This window comes from Cupressus sempervirens, chromosome 9 (assembly GCF_028749045.1).
Source record: "Cupressus sempervirens isolate cs-2001-9-10 chromosome 9, ASM2874904v1, whole genome shotgun sequence".
Taxonomy (NCBI): domain Eukaryota; kingdom Viridiplantae; phylum Streptophyta; class Pinopsida; order Cupressales; family Cupressaceae; genus Cupressus; species Cupressus sempervirens.
This window is the reverse complement of record NC_143126.1, coordinates 163,032,062-163,053,605: the sequence shown is the minus strand read 5'-3', so window position 1 is coordinate 163,053,605 and position 21,544 is coordinate 163,032,062.

The window sequence follows — 21,544 nt, the reverse complement described above, 5'->3', positions numbered from 1 at the left end:
GGTCTTTAAGGGAGTTGCCAGCTATACGGTTGATCTCCCATACAAAGTTAGTATTGCACTAATATCTATTATGGGTGAATAAGAGTAACCCGAGTGTTCAAAGATGAGCATTCTATAGTGATTGCTTTTATTCACAAGGTGAAGTGTCATGGTGGAGAAATCCAAGGAGGCACACAACAACATTCATCGAGTAGAGAGTTTAGGGAGTGCAAAGCAGTAAAGTGAGTAGTGTAGTGATAGTGAAGTGTAGAGTAGTGCAGTATGACTTGGAGTTCCCCAGCAGAGGGTGGGGAGATGGGTATTTTCTGTGTAAGCAGATCGAGTTCAATCTAAGCCAGGGTCACCTAGGCAAGTTCCAATGACACAAAGTGTTGGGGGTGTGGAGTCTATGTGAGGAGCAATAGCCTAGGAGGTGAGGTGCATGTGGAGTGTGCTAGTATTCTAAAAGTGGATGCATATATAGGGGTGGGAACTTTTATAGAGTGCTTGGGAAGCATTCAGGTAGTGATCAACAATATAGTTGAGATTGATGTAGATCGGGCCAGGGGCCATTGTTCAAATCAATAAAGCTACTTGTTACCCTAAGATACTATGTTCAAAATTGTGTTGAGTCATTTCCACTATGCAAGTTTATATTGTGATTGTGCTAACCAGGGTGTACTAACTATGCTATTAAAATAAAATAAACCTTAGTAGTCCACTAACATCTTTTAGTTAAAATAACTAAAACATACTAATACTTAAAACATATTAATTAAATTATCAAAAAATTAAAACTAACTAAAATTTAAAACTAACCTAAACATCTTCTACCTCACACCATCCTAAACTAACCCACACACTTCCTAACTAACCTACAACATTATTAATACTAAATTTTAAATTAACAAAACTAACTAAAAAAAACTATATCAATACTAAATTCTAAAATAACAAAACTAACTAAAATTTAAAAACCAAATAATTACTTAATATTAAAATATACTAATACTTAAAACATATTAATTAAAATACTAATTTTTTTTAAAAACTAACTACAATTTACAACTACAATTAAAGCTACTACAACTTTACTAACCACCCTAAACTACCCTAAAACTCCCACACATGAGATTTTTTTTAAAAATGCAGCCAAGGGTTGTTAAAAATAAAATGTAGCCAAGGAAAAGTACTTCTTGGTTCATGTGGAGGCAAGGATTAGTAAAAACAAAATTAACTTTTTAAACCAACTTGCTCCCTTCAAATCTGCCCCACTTTATTTCATTTGACATGTTACATGGGTTTCAAGTCATGGTGCTGGACAAAATTCGCAAGCATGGGGGAAAAGAGGGATTAAAGTCGCTGTCAAATCAACTTTTTGTTTAAATTTAATATTTGATTAGTAAGAATTGGAATTAAATAATTACTAAAGTAATTTAATTATGTTGATAATTATTATTTTTCTTAATTAATATTATAATGGTTAAGCTAATCATAATTTAAAATTAACTCTACTTGTAATTCATATTTACTAGTAGGTTTAGTGTAATTGTTGTTTTACGTATGGAATTTTTAAAAGTAAATAAAAATAATGTATTGTTTTAGATTAATTCAATTTAATTAAAATATATATTATTTCTATCATGAAAGATTATTAATTTTAAATTAGTAATATTGTTTCTAAACAATTTTATTTTTTACGTGTGTTTTTGCCCCATATTTTGGGCATGACAGAGTCAAACTCATTGACCCATATTTAATGAGAAGTGATTTGCATAAATCCATCTCTCATGAGAATAAATGGAACACTTAACACTCATTGGATCTTGGTGATTCTCACAAAGGTCGAGCACCGAGACTTCTTAGGAGGTCACCCATCTTAGTACTACTTGAGCTTGATCACGCTTAAATATAGAGTTTCCTATATGTTTAAGCCCACTTTCCTTGCAACGCAATTTGGAAAACCTTCAAAAAGTGTTGTGCCTTATGAACCATTTATTAGAAATCCCCTTAAACTAAACAATTGATAAGTAGGAGATATTTACATAGCAAGTCAAATTGTCATATCGAGCTATCAGGATTTAAGTGTCTTAAGTGTTCCATTTATTCTCATGAGAGATAAATTCATGTGAATGATAATTCATCAAATATGGGTCAATGACTTTGACTCAAGAACTATAAAGTTAAATCTTGAGAGGAATATCACAATTTGAATTATGATGGAAAATTTCTCCTACTTATCAATTGATGAGCTTCATCAGATTTCTAATAAATGGTTCATAAGGAATAACAATTGGTGAAGATTTTTTAAATATGGTCATAAGAAAAGAGGGTTTAACCAAGGAGAAAACTTTGTAGTTAAGCATGCTAAAGCTAGAGTAGTAGTAGGATGGGTGACATCCCAAGAAGTCATAGTGTTTCATCTATGTGACAATCATCTATATCCAATGAGTGCTAAGTGTTCCATTTATTCTCATGAGAGATGGATTCATGTAAATAACTAATCATGAAATATGATTCAATGAGTTTGACTCAAGAACTACATAGTTGAATCTTGATAACAATATCATAATTTGACTTCTTGTGAGAAATATATCCAACTTATCAATTGATGAGCTTAAGGGGAATTATAATAAATTCTTCACAAGGCACAACACTTGGTGAAGGTTTCAAAAATGGGGTTGCAATAAAAGTGCATTTAACCATGGAGGAAACTTCATAGTTAAACACCCTCAAACTGGAGTAGTACTGGGATGGGTGATCTCTTGGGAAGTCCTAGTGCTTCACCTCTGTGAGAATAACCTAGATCCAATGAGTGCTAAGTGTTCTATTTATTCTAATAATAGATATATTTTTGTGAATAAATAATCATAAAATATGGGTCAATGAGTTCGACTCAAGAGCTACACAATTAAATCCTAATAACAATATCATAATTTGACTTGCTGTAGAAAAAATGATCTCATACTAATCAACTGATAAATTAAGGGGTTTTCTAATTAATGATTCATAAGGAAAAAAACTTGGTGGATTATTTATAAATTGATTTTCAAGAAGAGTTGGTTTAAGCATGGAGGAAACTTGGTAGTTAAGCGCACTCAAGATGGAGTAGTACTGGGATGGGTGACCTCCCAAGAAGTCTAGCTGCTTTACCTCTGTGAGAGTCACCTAGATCCAATGAGTAATGAATAATCCATTTATTCTCATGTAACATGGATTATTGTGAATCTCTACTCATTAAATATGGGTCAATTAGTTTGATTCAAGAATCACATAGTTAAATCCTAATAGCACTATCATAATTTGACTTGTTGTGGAAAATATCTGCTACTTATCAACTGATGAGTTTAAGGGGATTTCTTGATGTAGGAGCATCTTGGGTTATCTTGTTACCTTTCTCGTATTTGTTAATTCTTCATATTAATGTCAAGTTGCAATCTTTGTCAAATTTGAGTGGTTGTCAAACTACAACTATTGTCGAGTTGTTCAGTGTTAGTGTTGAGATATCTAGTGTTGACTGATGTATCCTATATTTTTTGAGTTGTCTAGTGTTAGAAAAGTGTTCCTTCATGTGCCAAGTGAATCTAATTTTTATTGATGCTCAATTCCTTCGTTGATCAAGTTTGTCTATGATAGGTTCTTAGTTTGAGAGGATTTATGTATTTATTTTAGATAATGAATTTGATCTTTCCTTGGGATGTGTGCAAATCATTTTAAGGTGGACCTTTATTTTATGTAATTATATAGAATCTTTTGTAAGCCATTTGGAAAGCATAAATAAGGATGTGAGGTTTAGACTAGGTAGGACTTTGAGAATGAAAAATAGATGTTCCTAGAAGAGAAAATTTAGAGTTGGATCATGGATTTTGGAGTTGTATCTTTGTATTTGGTCGAACCTAGAAGGCCTTACAATTGGGTATGTATGCTAAAAATTTAATGAATCGATAAAGTGTTTACTATTCTCTCTCTCTCTCTCTCTCTCTCTCTCTCTCTCTCTCTCTCTCTCTCTCTCTCTCTCTCTCTCTCTCTCTCGCCCTCCTTAGTGTTGTTCTCTGTGTTGTTTGCTTCCATTTTGTTTACTCAACAAGGTGGGTGGATAGTTAGGTGTTCCTTTGGCCCTAGCTTTTCAATCCTTCCTTGCATAATTTCTAATAAATGATTAATAAGGAACAACAATTGGTGAAGGTTTTGCAAATGAGGTTTCAATAAAATAAAATTATCATGGAGGGAATTTTATAGTTAAGCACATTCAAGCTATAGTACTATTTGGATGGGTGACCTCCCGAGAAGCCTCAATGCTTCACCTCTAGGAGCATCACTTAGATATAATGAGTGCTAATTATTCCATTTTTTCTCACAAGAGATGGATTCACATGAATCTCTACTCATGAAATATGGGTTAATGATTTTGATTCAAGAACTACACTGTTAAATCTTGACAACAATATAAAGAGTTGACTTGTTGTGTAAAATATTTCTTATTTATCAATTGATGAGCTTAAGGGTCTTTCTAATAAATGGGTAGTAAGGAAAACCACTTGGTGGAGGTTTTTCAAATTGGGTTTCAAGAAGAGTGGGTTTAACCATGGAGGAAACTCTGTAGTTAAGTGTGCTCAAGATTGAGTAGTGTTGAGTTGGATGACCTCATAGGAAGTCTTGATGCTTCACCTTTGTGAGCATCACGTAGGTCCAATGAGTGTTAAAAGTTCCATTTATTATCATGAGAGATGGATTTGTGTGAATAATTTTTCATGAAATATGGGTCAATGATACTGAATCAAGAACTACACAATTAAATCCTAATTGCAAGATCACAATTTGACTTGTTGTGGAAAATATCTTATTTATCAATTAATGAACTAAAGATAAAATCTAATAAATAATTCATAAGGAACAACACTTGGTGAAGGAATTTAAAATGGGGTTTCAAGAAGAGTGGGTTTAACCATAGAGGAAACTCCATAGTTAAGCATGCTTGAGTAGTACTTGGGTTGGTGACCTCTTATGAAGTCCCCATGTTTCACCTCTATGAGCATCACCAAGATCAAATGAGTGCTAATTTTTCTATTTATTCTGATGAGAGATTGATTTCTGCAAATCAGTACTCATGAAATATGGTTCAATAATTTTAAATCAAGAACTACATAGTTAAACCCTGGTCACAATATCATAATTTGAGTTTTTGTGGAAAATATCTCCTACTTATTAATTACCAAGCTTAAGGGTATTTCTAATAAATGGTTCATAAGGAACAACAATGGTTCATAAGGAACAACACATTGTGAAGGTTTTGAAAATTGGGTTTCAAGAAGAGTGGGTTTAACTATGGAGTTAAGGATACTCAAGTTGGAGTAGTACTAGGATGAGTGACCTCTCACGAAGTCCCTCTATGCTTCACTTTTGTGAGAACCACCTAGATTTGATGACTATTAAGGGTTCTATTTATTCTCATGAGAGGTGGATTCATGTGAACCACTACTCATGAAATATGGGTCAATTAGTCTAACTCAAGAACCACATAGCTAAATCCTTATAACAATATCCTAATTTGACTTGTTGTGGAAAATAAGGCACAACACTTGGGGAAGGTTTTGAAAATGGGGTTGCAAGAATAGTGGCTTTAACCAGGGATGATACTCTATAGTTAAATGTTCTCAAGATGGAGTATTATTGGGATGGGTGATCTCTTGGGAAATCTTAGTGCTTCACCTCTACAAGTATCACCTATATCCAATGTGGTGCAAATGTCTTCAACAAAAGAGTAATGAGTGCAACACTCTAATGTTACTAGGTATCCTTGTAACTTTCTTACCTTTCAAGGGTCTACAAGACTCTTTCTAACAACACTTCAACCTACCACAAGGTTCTATACAACTTCTTGAACTTAACAATTACCTTTCCACAAACTAACTCTAAAAGCCAACCTTGGATCTAGGGCACAAACTAAGAAATGGTCACTACTCAACTCCTTGAACTCAAAAAATGCTTGGGAAACTTCAAGGGAAATACAAGGACCAATATTACACAACATTTTTGGTTCCCAAACTTTCACAATTCACAAATGTACTAAGAGACCTAAAACTCCTAGTAGTACTTTAATGGGTTTTAGAGTAACAACTCAAGAATTATTCTAAAGAACTTAGAAAAAAATTAAATTTTTAAATAACCTTTTGGTAATTCGATCTATCCTTCAACTTTCAATTCTTCAACCTACTCCAGGACCCCTGAACTCACATAGGCTTCATAGGCCTAATTGGCCAAATTATGCTTGGAACACTTGTTAAAGAGAAAGAATGGGTTCCTAGGTCTTAAGAATTGACTTGTAATGTTTAAAATTACTTATTTTAACATGAAACAACTACTCTCCAAGTTCTATGCCTTCATCTCTTTTTTTACCCCACAAACCCTAACAAATTTGGTTGAATACATAGAGATATTCAACCTAGGACTCAATCATAGGACCATCAAACCTTTTAAGAAAAATATGTAATTTTTGAATCTATAAATATATTCCCTAATCTTGAAAACTCTAGGAGGCTATAGAATTCCAACCATGGAGTTGCAAGTTAGGGCTAAAAATCCATTAAAACCCTTAATTTTAGGGCTTGCTGATCCAATCATAGTTAAACAGTGATACCTTTCTTCAAACTTAAAAAAATTGAACAAAAAAGGGTGCAATGGAACAATAACTCGCATATCTATCCAATAATGTCATTATCTTCACTCTCTCAATCCATAGAAGTTTGTGCTAGTAATAAATACTGATAAAATCTATCTATTCCTTCTTTAAATTGGTTTGTTCATACAAAATATCACACATCTAAATGTCGTAAGGGTTTCTAGGCCTAAATACATCATTTCTAATGCTTACAACTAATATTTAAAAGGTTGGGTTTGTTAGGTGAAAAGTTGACACTTTTGACAGAAAGTTGTCAACAAGAAAAGTTGCTAATAAGCAACTTTTACAACATTACACCTTAGCACCTTTACACTTGAACATTTACTATTCCACAAACCTTATTAAGGCACAAAGACTTAGAAAACATATCAAAGTCACATTATTGCTCAAAATATGCAATTTTAGGATCCTTTTGGACTAAGTGAACTGAGGTTTATATGAATACCTCAAGTTCCTTGACCATACAAATAGGATCATTTCTATTTACACATAAATGAAAACTAAATAACTTTATGAGATGAATCATCACCATATGTCTTCCATAAGATGAATCATCACCATATTCCTTGTTCTACCTTGTTACTGGTTATATCACATTGGTGCCCTACACCATACTCCTTTGGCCAAAAGACACTCAAGTCCCTTGAGTGGGAATGTTTGCAAGTTTGACACTAGTCTTCTTGATATATTTCATAGACATCCAAGTTTATTCCTTGAAGGGTTTATCCTAAGATTTGATTAAAAATTCATAATATGTATGCCTTCTAGTCTTCCTACTGATCCTTATCTCTATGATACATTCAATGATTGGATGATTGTGTCTTGGTAGATCTTAAAGTACATCAGTAGAACCTGCATCACCAATGTCAGTAGGACTAGAAGTCTTATAATTATAAATATAAGATACATTAAATATGGGTGAAAGGCTTATATCAAGAGGTAAATCAATCGTGTATGTATTAGAACCACATTGTTTGAGGATTTGAAATGGCCCAATATTTTTCATATGAAATTTGGTATTCTTCCCTTTAGGAATTTTTTCTTTCTTAATGTGGACCATGACCATGTCCCCAACCTTAAAATGGATTTCTCTTCTCTTTACATCTGCTTTCTATTTTTATTTTTGAGATCTATTTTGCAACCTATCTTTGACTTGCTGATGGATGTCATTCATTACTTCTACAAAGTCATCTACCAAGGCACTCCTTTGACCAATGCTCTATATTGATCTAAGCTCAAATACACCTCTTGAATGAGAGCCATAGACAATTTGAAAAGGGCTAAGGCCTATACTTCTACTAACAAATTCATTATAGGAGAATTCTACTTGAGCCAAAATAGTATCCCACACAACACCATATTATTTTGTCAAACACCTAAGAAGATTACCCAAAGATCTATTTATGAACTTAGTCTATCCATGAGATTGTGGGTGATAGGCATAAGACATGACAAGGATAGTTTGTAGTCTCTTTCATAGGGTATGCCAAAAATGTTCCACAAACTTAGGGTCTGTATCTCAAAATAATGCTAAGGGGAAACCCATGAAGTCTTACTATTTCTTTGAAGAATAGGCTTGCAATACTTGAAGCATCATGTGTTGTCTTACAAGGTAGAAAGAGTGCCATTTTGTAAAATCTATCCACAAATACATATATACTATCATATCTAGGTGTGGTCATAGGGAGACCTAAGACAAATTCCATGCTGACTGAATCCCAAGGTTTTGTGGGTATAGGTAATGCTATGTACAATCTCTTATTTGAACTTGTTCCTTTGGCCCTTTAGCAAATCAAGCAAGTCTCCAAAAATGTTTTGATGTCAGTCTGCATCCTAGACCAAAAATAGAATCTCCTTACTAACTCCAAAGTTTTTTCAAGGCCAAAAATGACTAGCTAGAATCCCATAATGTTTTTCTCTAATTATGTTTTCCCTCATAGAGCATTGATGTATACATAATTGATTCCCCTCAAATAACAAGCCTTCTTAAATAATTTAGCACGCAAAATCAATATGATACCTATCCCCTAACTCCAAACAAAATTTATAGGCTTCTTTAAAATCCTCATCATTGAATTAAATGTCCTTTAAGGTAGCAATAACAACTAGATTTCTTGAATGGCTAGGTTCCTCCTACTCAAAGAGTCAGCTACTTTTTTGGCCACTATTTCTTGTGTTTGATAGAGAAGGTGTATGATTGAAAGTACTCCATCCATTTGATGTTTCTATGACTCAACTTTTCCTGTCTATTTAGAAAACTCAAGGCTTGATTATTAGTATGGACAATAAATTCCTTAGGTATTAAATAATGTCTCCATTTCCTAAGGGATTGAATCATTGCATACAACTCTAGATAATAGGTGGAGTATTTTTTTTTTTTCTTCATTATTTGTTTCATTGGAAAAGGCCACATGCCTGCCTTCTTGACTCAAAACACCACCAATCACTCTCTTACTAGGATCACATTCTATAGTGACAACCTTGTTAAAATGAGGTAAAACTAGTGTAGGTTGTTGTGCCACTCTTGTTTTCAAAAATTCAAAAGATTGGTCTACCTCCTTAGTCCATTTAGATTGGTATTTCCTTCCCCCTTTGATAGTATCAATCATAGGTGCATTTATGCCACTAAAATCTTTTACAAATTTTCTATAAAAGCTAGGAAGACCATGGAAACTCTTTACCTCACTAGATGACTACGGAGTAGGCTAATTCAATAGGGCTTCCACTTTTGAAGGATCCATCTTTAGGTTGCCTTTGAAGATGAAAAAATGAAGAGATACAAACTCCTCCTACAAGAACACACACTTGTCCAAATTGATCTTTTGCTATTCCTCATGCAACCTCATCAATACCATGTCAAGATGCTTTAGATTCTCACCTTTATCTTTGCTAAAAATTAAGATATCATCGAAGTAAAAAAAAATGAAAATATTTATGAAAGGTTTAATGACTTCATCCATTAACATCATAAATGTGCTTAGAGCATTGGATAGATAAAAAAGCATTACAACCCATTCAAACAATCCTTCATTAGTTTTGAAGGCAATTTTCCATTCGTCCCCCTCTCTGACCCTAATTTGGTGGTAGCCACACTTCAAGTTAGTCTTGGAATAATACCTTGAATTCTCCAAAAAATCTGTGAGATCCTCCATTCTAGGAACTGGGAACCTCTATCTAATAGTTATCCTATTGATTACTCTGGAGTTAGTACATAATCTTCCTTGGAACCTTCCTCTCCCTCTAAAATTTGTCCCTCTTCCTCTGTTTTGATCACTCTTCCTCTTGATTTTTTCTTCAATCTTGAGAGCAAGTTGATAACACTTGTGTACTAATTCTACTGATTCCAAGGTCAATTCATCTTGTCTGTTGTACTTGAGTCCATTTATGTACCTTGCAAGATTTTTCTTTTCATTTTCATATATCTTAGCCCTAAGAGTTAATGTATGAAATTCTTGGATATAGGTACTTACATCCATGCCCTTTTATTTAAGGTTCTACAACTTCTTGTCGATCATCACCTCATAGTCATCAGGAACAAACTGCTTCATTATCTCTACCATCATCCTCTTCCATGTGGATATGGGTTGCTTTTCCTCTTCCATCCTCTCATTTTTAAGGAATTTCCACCAACTCAAAGTTGATCCTTTCATTTTAGACTTTGATGTCTTCATATTTTGTCTTGTAGGGATCTCCTCATAATCAAAGTAATTTTCAAGGGCTTCTAGCCACTCCATTCATGTTTCTAGCTCCAACTTCCCATCAAACATAGGAAAGTCTCCCTTGTCCTTCTTTCCTACCCTCTAAAAGGCTTCTACAATAATCCTATGATCCTCAAGCACTTGAGGCAAGTCATTCTCCTCCTCATCTTCTTCTCCTTTAGATTCTCCTTTGTCTCCCTTGCACACTTTCCCTTTCAATTTTTCAATCTCTCTTCTCGTAGTTTAATTTTCTTGCCTCATGGATATACTCTCAACCATCTTCTCCTTTACTATTTTTTCTAACTTTATATTAGTTATCCTCAAGGAGACATCTTTTTCCATTTTTTCCTACTAATAGAACTTAGTAACTCTAATACCACTTGGTGTAGAGGTCATCAGCAAAAGAGCAATGAGTCCAAAATTCCTATTTTACTAGGTACCCTTGTAACTTTCTTACCTTCAAGTGTCTACAAAATTTCTTCTAACAACACTTAAACCTACCAGAAGGCTCTACACAACTTCTTGAACTTAACAATTACCTTTCCACAAAGTGACTCTAAAAGCCAATAGTGGAGTAGGGCAAAAATTGCGAAATGGTCGCTACTCAACTCCTTGAACTTGACCAATTCTTGGGAAACCTCAAGGGTAATACAAGGACCAAGATTCCATAAAATTTTGGGTTCCCCAACTTTCACAAATCATAAATGCATTAAGAAACCTAAAACTCCTAGTAGTACTTCTATGGGTTTTAGGATAATAACTCAAAATTCTTCCAAAGAACTTGATAAAAATATTATAGTTTAAAATACCCTTTTGAGACTTCTATCTATCCTTAAACTTTCAATTCTCCAACCTACTCCAACACCCTTGAACTCATATAGGCTTCATAGGCCTAATAGGCCAAATTATGCTTGGAAAACTTGGTAAAGAGAAAGAATGAGTTCCTAGGTCTTAATAATTGACTTGGAATGTTTAAAATTACTTATTTCAACATGAAACAATCACTCACCAAGTTCTATGCCTTCATCTCCTTTTTTACACCACAAACCCTTACAAATTTAGTTGACTACATAGAGATATTCAACCTAGGACTCGATCATAAGACCTTCAAACCTTTTGAGAAAAACATGAAATTTTGGAATCTATAAATGAATTCCCTAACCTTGAAAAATCTAGGAGGCCATATAATTCCAACCATGGAGTTGCAAGTTAGGGCCAAAAATCCATTTAAACCCTTAATTTTAGGGCTTGCTAACCCAGTCATAGTAAAACAATGATATCTTTCTTCAAACTTAACAAAATTGAACAAAACAAAGTGAAATCAAAAATGACTTAGAGATCTATCCAATCATATCATTAGTTTCACTCTCCTAATATATACAAGTTCGTAGTAGTAATAAATGCTCAAAAAATCTATTTATTCCTTCTTCAAATTAGTTTGTATCTAAAACATATCACACCTCTAAATGTATCAAGGGTGTCTAGGACTAAATACATCATTCCCAATGGTTACAACTAATATTTGAAAGGTTGGGACCATTGGGTGAAAAGTTTCAACTTTTGACAAAAAGTGGTCGGCAAGAAAAGTTGCTAATAAGCAACTTTTACAACATTACGCCTTAAGACCTTTACACTTGAACATTGATTATTCTACAAAACTTATTAATGCATAAAGGCTTAGAAAACATATCAAAGTCACATTATTACTCAAGATATGCAATTTTAGGATCCATTTGGACTAAGTGAACTTAGTTTTATATCAATACCTCAAGTTCCTTGACCACACAAATAGGATCATTTCTTACTACACACAAATGAAAACTAAATAAATTTATGAGATGAATCATCACCATATGTCTTCCATAAGATAAATCATGACCATATTCCTAGTTCCATCTTGTCACTAGTTATATCACCTTGGTGCCCTGCACCACAATGAGTTCTATTTGTTACAAATATTCTCATGAGAGATGCATTCATGTGAATCATTACTCATTAAATATGGGTCAATGAGTTTGACTCAAGAACTACATAGTTAAATCCTGATTAAAATTTGACTTGATGTGGGAAATATTCCCTACTTATCAATTGATGAGATTAAGGGGCTTTCTAATGAATTGTTCATAAGGCACTAAACTTGGTGAAGGTTTTACTAATGGGGTGTCAAGAAGAGTGTGTTTGACCATGGAAGAAACTTCATAGTTAAGTGCGCTCAAGCTCAAGTAATATTGGTACATGTAACCTCATGCAAAGTCTCGGTGCTTCACCTCTATGAGAATTAACTAGATCCAATGTGTTCTAAGTGTTCCACTTAATCTAACAAGATATGGATTTGTGTGAATCACTACTCATAACACATGGGTCAATAAGTTTGACTCAAGAACTATAGAGTTAAATTTTGATAGTAATATCATGATTTGAATTGTGGTGGAAAATATCTCCTACCTATAAATTCATGAGCTTAAGGGTCTTTCTAATAAATAGTTTATAAGGAACAACAGTTGGTGTAGGATTTGAAAATGAGGTTACAAGTTGAGTGGGTTTAACTAGGGAGGATACTCCATATTTAAATGCACTCAACCTAGAATAGGATTTGGATGGGTGACCTCCCAAGAAGTCTTGGTGCTTCACCTTTATGAGAATAAACTATATGTAATGAATTATAAGTGTTCTATTTATTCTCATGATAGATGCATTCATTTGAATCACTACTCACAAAATATGAGTCAATGAGTTTTACTCAAGAACTACATAGTTAATTCCTTATAGAAATATCACAATTCGAGTCACTCTAGAAAATATCTCCTACTTATCAATTGATGAGCTTAAGGGGATTTCTAATAAATTATTCATAAGTAAAAATACTTGGTGAAGGTTTTGTAAATATTTTTTCAAGAAGAGTTGGTTTAACCATGGAGCAAACTTTGTAGTTAAGCGCATTCAAGATGGAGTAGTATTGGGATGGGTAACCTCTGGGGAAGTCTCGATGCTTTACCTCTGTGAGCATCACCTAGATCCAATGAGTGATAACTAATCCATTTAGTATCATGAGACATGGATTATTTTTAATCTCTTCTCATTAAATATGTTTCAATTAATTTGACTTAAGAATTACATTGTTAAATCTTGACAGCAATATAGCAATTTGACTTTTTGTGGAAAATATCTCCTACTTATCAATTGATGAGCTTAAAGGAATTTCTAAAAAATAGTTCATAAGGTACAACCATTTGTGTGGGTTTTTAAAATAGGTTTGTAAGAAGAGTGGATAAAACTATGGAGGATACTCCATAGTTAAACGTGCTCAACCTGTTGGCACTCAAATTTGCATGTGGATTTTGAGTACTCATTTGAAAATTTTGTAAACAATTACCCTTATAAGTGATTTCCATGCTTATATGCCCAACTATCATTTTGAGGCATATGGTGTGTTTTAAGTTTTTATCAACTTTCATTTATTATGTGCATGCATTTCATGATGACAAGTTACAATTTTGAGTCATTTCATGAAGTGTCATTTTGAGCTTTTGAGAAATCTACATTTTTGCCTAAGTATCAAACAACAATGGGAAGCCTAGTCAGCATTTTAATATCTTATACCTAGTTGAGTGTTATGATTCACCACTTTGGGAGTATCTACTATGCATATCAGAGAACCTATATTTTATATTTCAAGTCATTATGACATGTTTTGACAAAGGTTTTGAATTCTCCAAAGTTGGTTGTTTATTGTTGTCATGTTGATGCACATTGTTCAAAATTTGGGAAGCTCTATTTGATAGTGGATATTTCATGAACTATTAAGAATTTTGAAGAAATGGTCATATGACTATGTTTTAGTAATAAACTAAATCCTATCTATTTAATTTGAGGTCTTGATAAATCTTTTTGATGAGTTTTCCAAGATGATACCATTCACAAAAATTAAAACTGCCCAATTGCGTTTTACAATCATTTTTAAGAAACCTTGTTTAATTGATCATAATTTTGACTTAGTTGGACAAAATGAGGATTTTTTTCCATTGTGTTCTGGGGGTCTAAGACATGTTATGTTCCATTTTTGAGCCTATGAAAAATCTATTTGGCTAGCTTTCAAACATGATTTCATTTGCAATTTCATACATGTTAATGCATACTAGTTTCCTAGATTTGTCAAGAGGCTTGTTCGAAATGTTATAACTTTGAAATTGTGATAGATGAAGCCAAACCAATTTTACCATTGTATTCCATACTAAAAATAATTTAAGTATGCTAGTTTACAATTTTTCACCAATTTTAACAGTGTTGAACAATAATAATAACCATGCACAAAGATATCTCATAACACCATATTTTGTTAGCTAGGGAAACCCTAGCCAAGGGAAAATCCTAGTGGGGATGGTACCCAAAAAAATGATCCACTAAACAAAAGTACCATGTTAAGGATGTTGACCCTATTAGGAGTATATTAAGTACATATAGTGTCTTGGTATTTTTTAGAGGAATAGGCCCTATTAAAAGCCTCAACCCTATTAGGAGTTGGTATATATAATTATAGAATGTATTCAAGATGAGCCCACTTCCCAAACATGCAATATACAATAAATTTCCTTTACACAAAGAGATAAACATAAAAACCTCTTTCCTGTTGTCTTTTTTTTCTTCGCAATCTTATGATCATACATCAGATTTCACATCACATTTAGTTCACATAAAATGTATATAGTTTGCACATAAGTTTTCATATTTATTTCAACACTTGAATAACTCTGCATGCCATTATCTTTTCTTGATACCTTGCACTTTAACAAAATTGCCATGTCGGCCTTCAAGCTTTCACACACTTGGTAAAATAGAAAAATAACTCTTTCTAACTTAGGATTAACATATTGGATTTCATCCTAATTACTAAATTAATTATTTTGTAACCAAAATAATTCCTTAACTTGTAATTTATCATTTATTGTTATGCTCTGTTCTTTCCTATACACTATCTTTTTGGTAATTAATTCATATCTTGATCCTTATTGATAGTATTGACTCGTGCACTTAGCCACATCATCATGACACTATGTACTTTGCATGCCTAACTTTGCACGTGCCAATGTTTAACCAGTGAAGTTCACTAATAAAAATTATATCTGCTCTATCAGATAAACTCCTTGATATTTAGATAATTTTTTAAGTACAACCACCTTAACTTTATTTTCATCATCTACCCTATTCATACTAAAATCATGTTTCCATAAATGAAAACATCATTTGATTACCTTAGCCAAATTTTCAACAATCTCCTACATGAGGTAAAATTGGCTAAGTCCCAAAAAGAAACGTATCACTTCAAAATTTCAATTTTTTTTTTTACAAAATCAACCTTACAACAAAATTGTTGACCATTATATCAACCATCTTTCCTTATAACTCCTAAATACATTATATTAATCCCCCTTTGACTAATGTTTCCTTAAATACATTTATTACTTTATCTGTTAAATTTTCCATACCTTTTCTCCCCCTTTGACATCAATGAAAATAATGTCAAAACTTAATTACAAGTCAAATTTTGGATCTATACCTCTGCATCAAGTTGATAGTCATGTCATACAGTCATCAAAGCTTGTCTTTAGAATCTTGAAGTTTTTCTTCCATGAATCTATGACTCCTCAAAATATGCTAAAAAGGGCACAAAGTCCATGATATGTCATTTCAACAAATTTCTCAAATGATGTCTTAGCCTCGAGACATTCTTCTACCTATTCCTCCAATGTTCCAATTTTCAGAGATAGATTTTCTCTAAAATGTGAGAATCTATTTTCAATTCTTTCTTTGTCCATCTAAATGAGCCTTATCTCATAAAAAATATTCTCAATTTTTGCCACAACATCTTCAATCTTCTGATTTGGTTGCAGAAGCTAATTTAGCAGTGTTTTGAGTTCTTCATTTTTCTTCTTTAGCTCATCATCTTACTCCTTAGTGAACCTAAATGTTAGTGCACACTTAGCATACATTGCCTTTCCTTCCTTGTCACATTTTTTTAGTTCTTTTATACATTCATCAAGATTTCCCAAATCATTTCTGATGTTCTGACAAATAGTGTTGAACATTTGTACTTCATGGCTAGTTTGTGCTTGAATCTCTACAATGTCAAATAACTAGGTAAATTTTACATCAAAAGCTTGTATCACAACTCGTTCTCTATCTTGGGGTTTTGATTGTCTCATCTTTATAGGCAAGGTTTTCTCAAGTCTTTATGTTTATTCCATCAAAGTTTTCCATAGACTCTTCACCTTCTTATTTTTCTCTATGATTTTGTTGAGAGACGAGATTAGTTCAGTCTAATCATCATCATCTATTCTTGTCAATGTTGCTAATATAACGCATGTCCTAGAAGAACTAGGTATATTTACTTTTTTCTCATTTTCTTCATGTTTCATCTTATCCTCTTCCTCTTTCTTCTTCCTTTCTTCTTCCTTCTTCTCTTCTTCTTCTTCTTCCTTTCTCATTTTCTCTTCCTCTTCCTCCTTCTCTTTTTCATCCTTCTTCATCTTCTCTTCCTCTTCTTCCTTTCTCTTTTTCTCTTCTTCTTCCCTTTTATTTTTCTCCTCCTCTTTCTTTTTATCGTGTTCTTTTTCTATCTTCCTTTCTTCCTCTTTCTTTTTTTGATCTTCTTCCTCCTTCTTTTTCCCCTCATGCTCTTTTGTTTTATTTTCCTCTTCCTCTTTTCTTTTGTTTTTCTCTTCCTTTTCCTCTTGTTGCTTGTTTTCTTCTTCCTTATTTTCTTCTTCATCATCATCTTTAGAATTTCTATAATTGCTTTAGAATAACTGAGAGGGATGAATTAGTTATTCAAGGTCCAAATGTCCTATTCAAACTTTTTACTAATTTACTAAGTGTAGTGAACCAATTCAACCATTCATTCATCCGAGCTTTAACTTATCTAATCAGCAAGTTACTATATATCACATGCAAGTATAACACATAATAAATCAACACATGACACAATGATTTACATGGAAACCCAATTTGGGAAAAACCACTAGTAACATGCTACTAAATTCTCACCCTTCTGAAGTGATACCCTGTGAAAAATTATCTAATCAGCAAGTTACTGTATATCAACATGCAAGTATAACACATAAGAAATCAACACATGACATAGTGATTTACATGGAAACCCAATTTGGGAAAAACCACTAGTAACATGCTACTCAATTTTGACCCTTCTGAAATGATACCCTACAAAAGGCCTGCCTTGTTAAAGGCTTACAACACACTATTAAATGTGACCTTGTTAGAGGATTTAACCACCCTGTTAGAAGTGGGCCTGGTTAAAGGACTTTAGAACATTCACTTGGAATGTCACCCTATTAAAGGATTTAAAAATGGCTATTAGGCCAACCTAAGTCCATAGGATTTTCAGATCTAATACAATTGCTAGAGAGTATTAGAAAATCTTGACCTGACTACAACATACAACTTATCTTGCAGATCTCAGATAACTTCTCAGCTCATACCCTTGCATGGCCTTCAATCTTTGCAACTCTTGATAGCTTGCCCTCCTTTCAAGCTTAGTCCTCTTGAGTCTCCACACTCAATGTACCAGTTTAATCATCTCTTCATAACCACTTGTAGAAGCAAAGCCTTTGTGCTCTTCCTTCTCCTAGATGTCTCCTCCTTGACACCCTTTCAACCACTTCATAGATTTGGCTCTTTAACAACAATAGTATTAGTAGCTCTTTGCTTCTTGATCTATGACTTCTCAAATAGAAGTCTTGGAGTTCTTGTTCTTGCTTGATTCTTCCATTTTTCAATTTCAATTTGCATGGATTAGGTAGGATTCATTGCATCTAACCCATATTCTATTTCCTCTAGAAACTTCTTGAATAATCCTTTATAATTCACCTAAAAATGGTTTATAAAGGATTTTGTGCCAACAACTCATCATCTTTATCCTCCAACTTATTCACAAAATTCAATGTAACCACTATGTCAGCTTAGATTTGGCAAATCTTCATCTTTTGAAATAATGTAGCAGCTTGACACTATTGAAATACTAGGGCTCAACACATACTATGTTACTCGGCATCAACTGTGTTTTTCCTAATGCTCAACACCTGAAGATCACTCGAAACCAACTATGTTTTTTAAATGCTCGACACCTATTCTTCACTCGGCACACACTAGAAATGTTTGTTACTCAGCTTCTACTAAAAATTTTCTCAGCTTCAGCTAACTTGCTCAGCACCCACTTATGATTTTAGTTTAGGCTTTGCATTCAACCTTGTTACAACTTCCTCCTCGAATGTTTCTAAGTGTAACCAACCTCTGTATCTTTGAGTATGTCATCAATACATTACTTGACCATTGTCTTAACTGATCCTTTCACTTCATTACAACATCATAACTCAACCTTTCCCTTAGGTGCTCTTGTTACATCTTGTTGATCAAATCGTCTTCATCAATCATCTAAGTGATAGTACTTGGATCTTATAAGAAAATATATTCCCTACAAATAGCAAGTTTGACATCAATGACAAAACAATTATTGAAAACATTCTTTTACAACAATCTCCCTCTTTGATATTCAACAACAATGAGCTTTTCAATTAGATTTCCAACAAGAACTGGTATAGCTGACCAAATTTTCAACAATATGTGTTCCAATATTCTTGAAAAGATCATCTTCCTTGATATTTACTGTGATTGTAGTGCTATGTATTTGCATGGTGTCAGTATTAATAGATTCCTATGATGAAGGGTCTAGGATCACAGTGTCCTTTCTAACATTTGGAACTAACAAAGCTTTAGGTGTGGATACTATTACGGTCTATTCTTCCTCCATAGCCTTTGTTTTCTCTTTCAATTCTACTATTGTGGGACTTTCCCCCCTATGTATTTTCTCTCTTCTTCTTCTGGAATCATAAACCTTTTGATTGCTTCAACAGTTTCTGATATTACCTCCTCATAATTTCCACCCATTATTAAAATAACTCATCTCTTGTTCCTAAGTAGAGGCTCAATACCCTTCTTTATCCTCTCCAAGTCATCATCATTATTAACCTCACAAAAATTTCTAATTTGATTTTCTCTTATTTTTCTATCTTCTTCTACTACTCTACTTCTTCTATTTGCAAGTCTATTATACAAATCTTCAGGATACTACATTTTCTAATTGCAATCTATCCATATTACTATACAAGTGGTAAAACTCATTTAACTACTCAAAATTGTTGTTGTCAATGATTTGGACATTTAATCTCTCTAACTTTGGTTTCCAAGATTTCTTACCTAGAGTTTTCTTTGTCTTTGTCTCAACTTTTTCAATTAGTGTATCTTCTTGTCCTTTTGATTCTTCCTCATCTGATTCTTTAGACTCAATCACTTGTAGTGTCTTTCTTCTTTTCCTTGAACCACTAGATTGCTACTTTCTTCTCTTCTTTGATGGGGATTCAATAGGTTATGAATTTACCTTAGAAAGTCTTTCAGACTTCCTTGTGCTAAGAGGGGTGATAGTTTGTTCATCAATTATTGTTACCACCTCTTCATCCTTCTCCTTTGATATAGTTCTTTCAATAGTGGTTTGAACTTGTGATAATACTACATAGGGAGAACTTGATATTTGAGTGGATGACCCTACTATTGTGACTCCTTCTCCTACTCCTACAAATGCTAGAGGTGTATAAATTAAAACATCAATTTGTTCACTAGCTCTCATTTCTAGAGTTGTTCCTAGTACCTCTCTAAATTGCTCAGGACTCATTCCTAATTCCTTTCTCATGGTCTCAACTTTCTTCTAAGATCGCTATATACCTCTTTCACATTTTCCTCATATTTCTCCCATCTAGGACATGTCAAGTCTTTTTCTAACTCTAGGATTATCTTAGCATAACCCTCAATTAATTCATTAGTCATTTTATAGCCCATAGGTTCAATGAATTTTATCCTTGGTTCCATTGCCTCCATGCAAGTGAAATTATTTTCTACCATAAAATATATGTCATTCTTATATTTTTCTGCTAATGTTGGTGGAATTATGAACCTTTTCTTCATGGCTAAATAGAAGTTCTTCATCATCTTTGAAATATCTTCTATTATCTTCTCTTTTTCCTATCTTATATAGTATCTAGTTATCATGCTCATTGTACATTGATTACTATCCCATTCTTGATTAATCACACCAGGGAACTGTCTAATTACTTGGAAAAACAAATGTTTCAATAGTGATTCAAATCTAAACACCACATTCTTGGCTTTTTTAAGTCTATCTATGTTATCTAACAACTGTTGTTTCACAATTTTGCACAAATTAACTTTCTTCTTCTTTTTCTACCATTAGATAAGTTGCATGGATGAATCCAACACACACAAAATGCACTCTTGAGCTTTAATTCAACTTGTAGCCAATAATATTGCTAATCAATCTGATATCAATTTTCTTCCATCAGATCTAGTTCCTAAGTTTACTTCAACTTGCTTCTTCACATTTTTCTCATTCACCAGATTGCATTCTTCATTACTTAGGACAATGAGTTTGTGGATCAAATTGTCACCAATCATTACAGAAAAGTCTCCTACCCAGAACATATCTTCATGAATTCTTCTTAGAATTATCCTTGACCATTTGCGGTTTTCAAACTCAATGTAAAAAAATTGGTTAAAAATGTTCGTGTCTTTGAGGTGTTCATACCCTTTTTTCAATGATAAATCATTGTTCAAAACTTCATTCATCTCCTTGTGGATATCATTGTCACCAATACTTTTGAATTTATAGTGAATGTAAGCACTAATATCTTCAACATGCAAAATATTAGGTAGAACTTGTGAAAATTCTCATACAGGGACATCTTCCAAAGATATATAGGGATGTTTCTTGAGTTTTTATCTAAGTCTCTAATTTATGTCATATACTGTGGGATTTTCTATCTTAGCTAATTCAAAGCTTCAAAAATGCAAGTATAATTTTGTAAAATACCTCAAATCTGTGTAACTAGGGCTTCCTTTGGTTTGCACTTGAAAAAACTTCAATTTTCTTTCAATTTATCGTCACTTTTCTCTTTACTGCTCTTAAATTCTTCACATGATCAAACAGTACAAACAATATTTTTCACATGCCTTAAATTCTTTCAAATTGAACTTCACATTGATTGTGCAACTACTTAGTTTGTAAAATATTGTTCCTAGTTGCTAGTAAACTTGATTCTTTTCATAT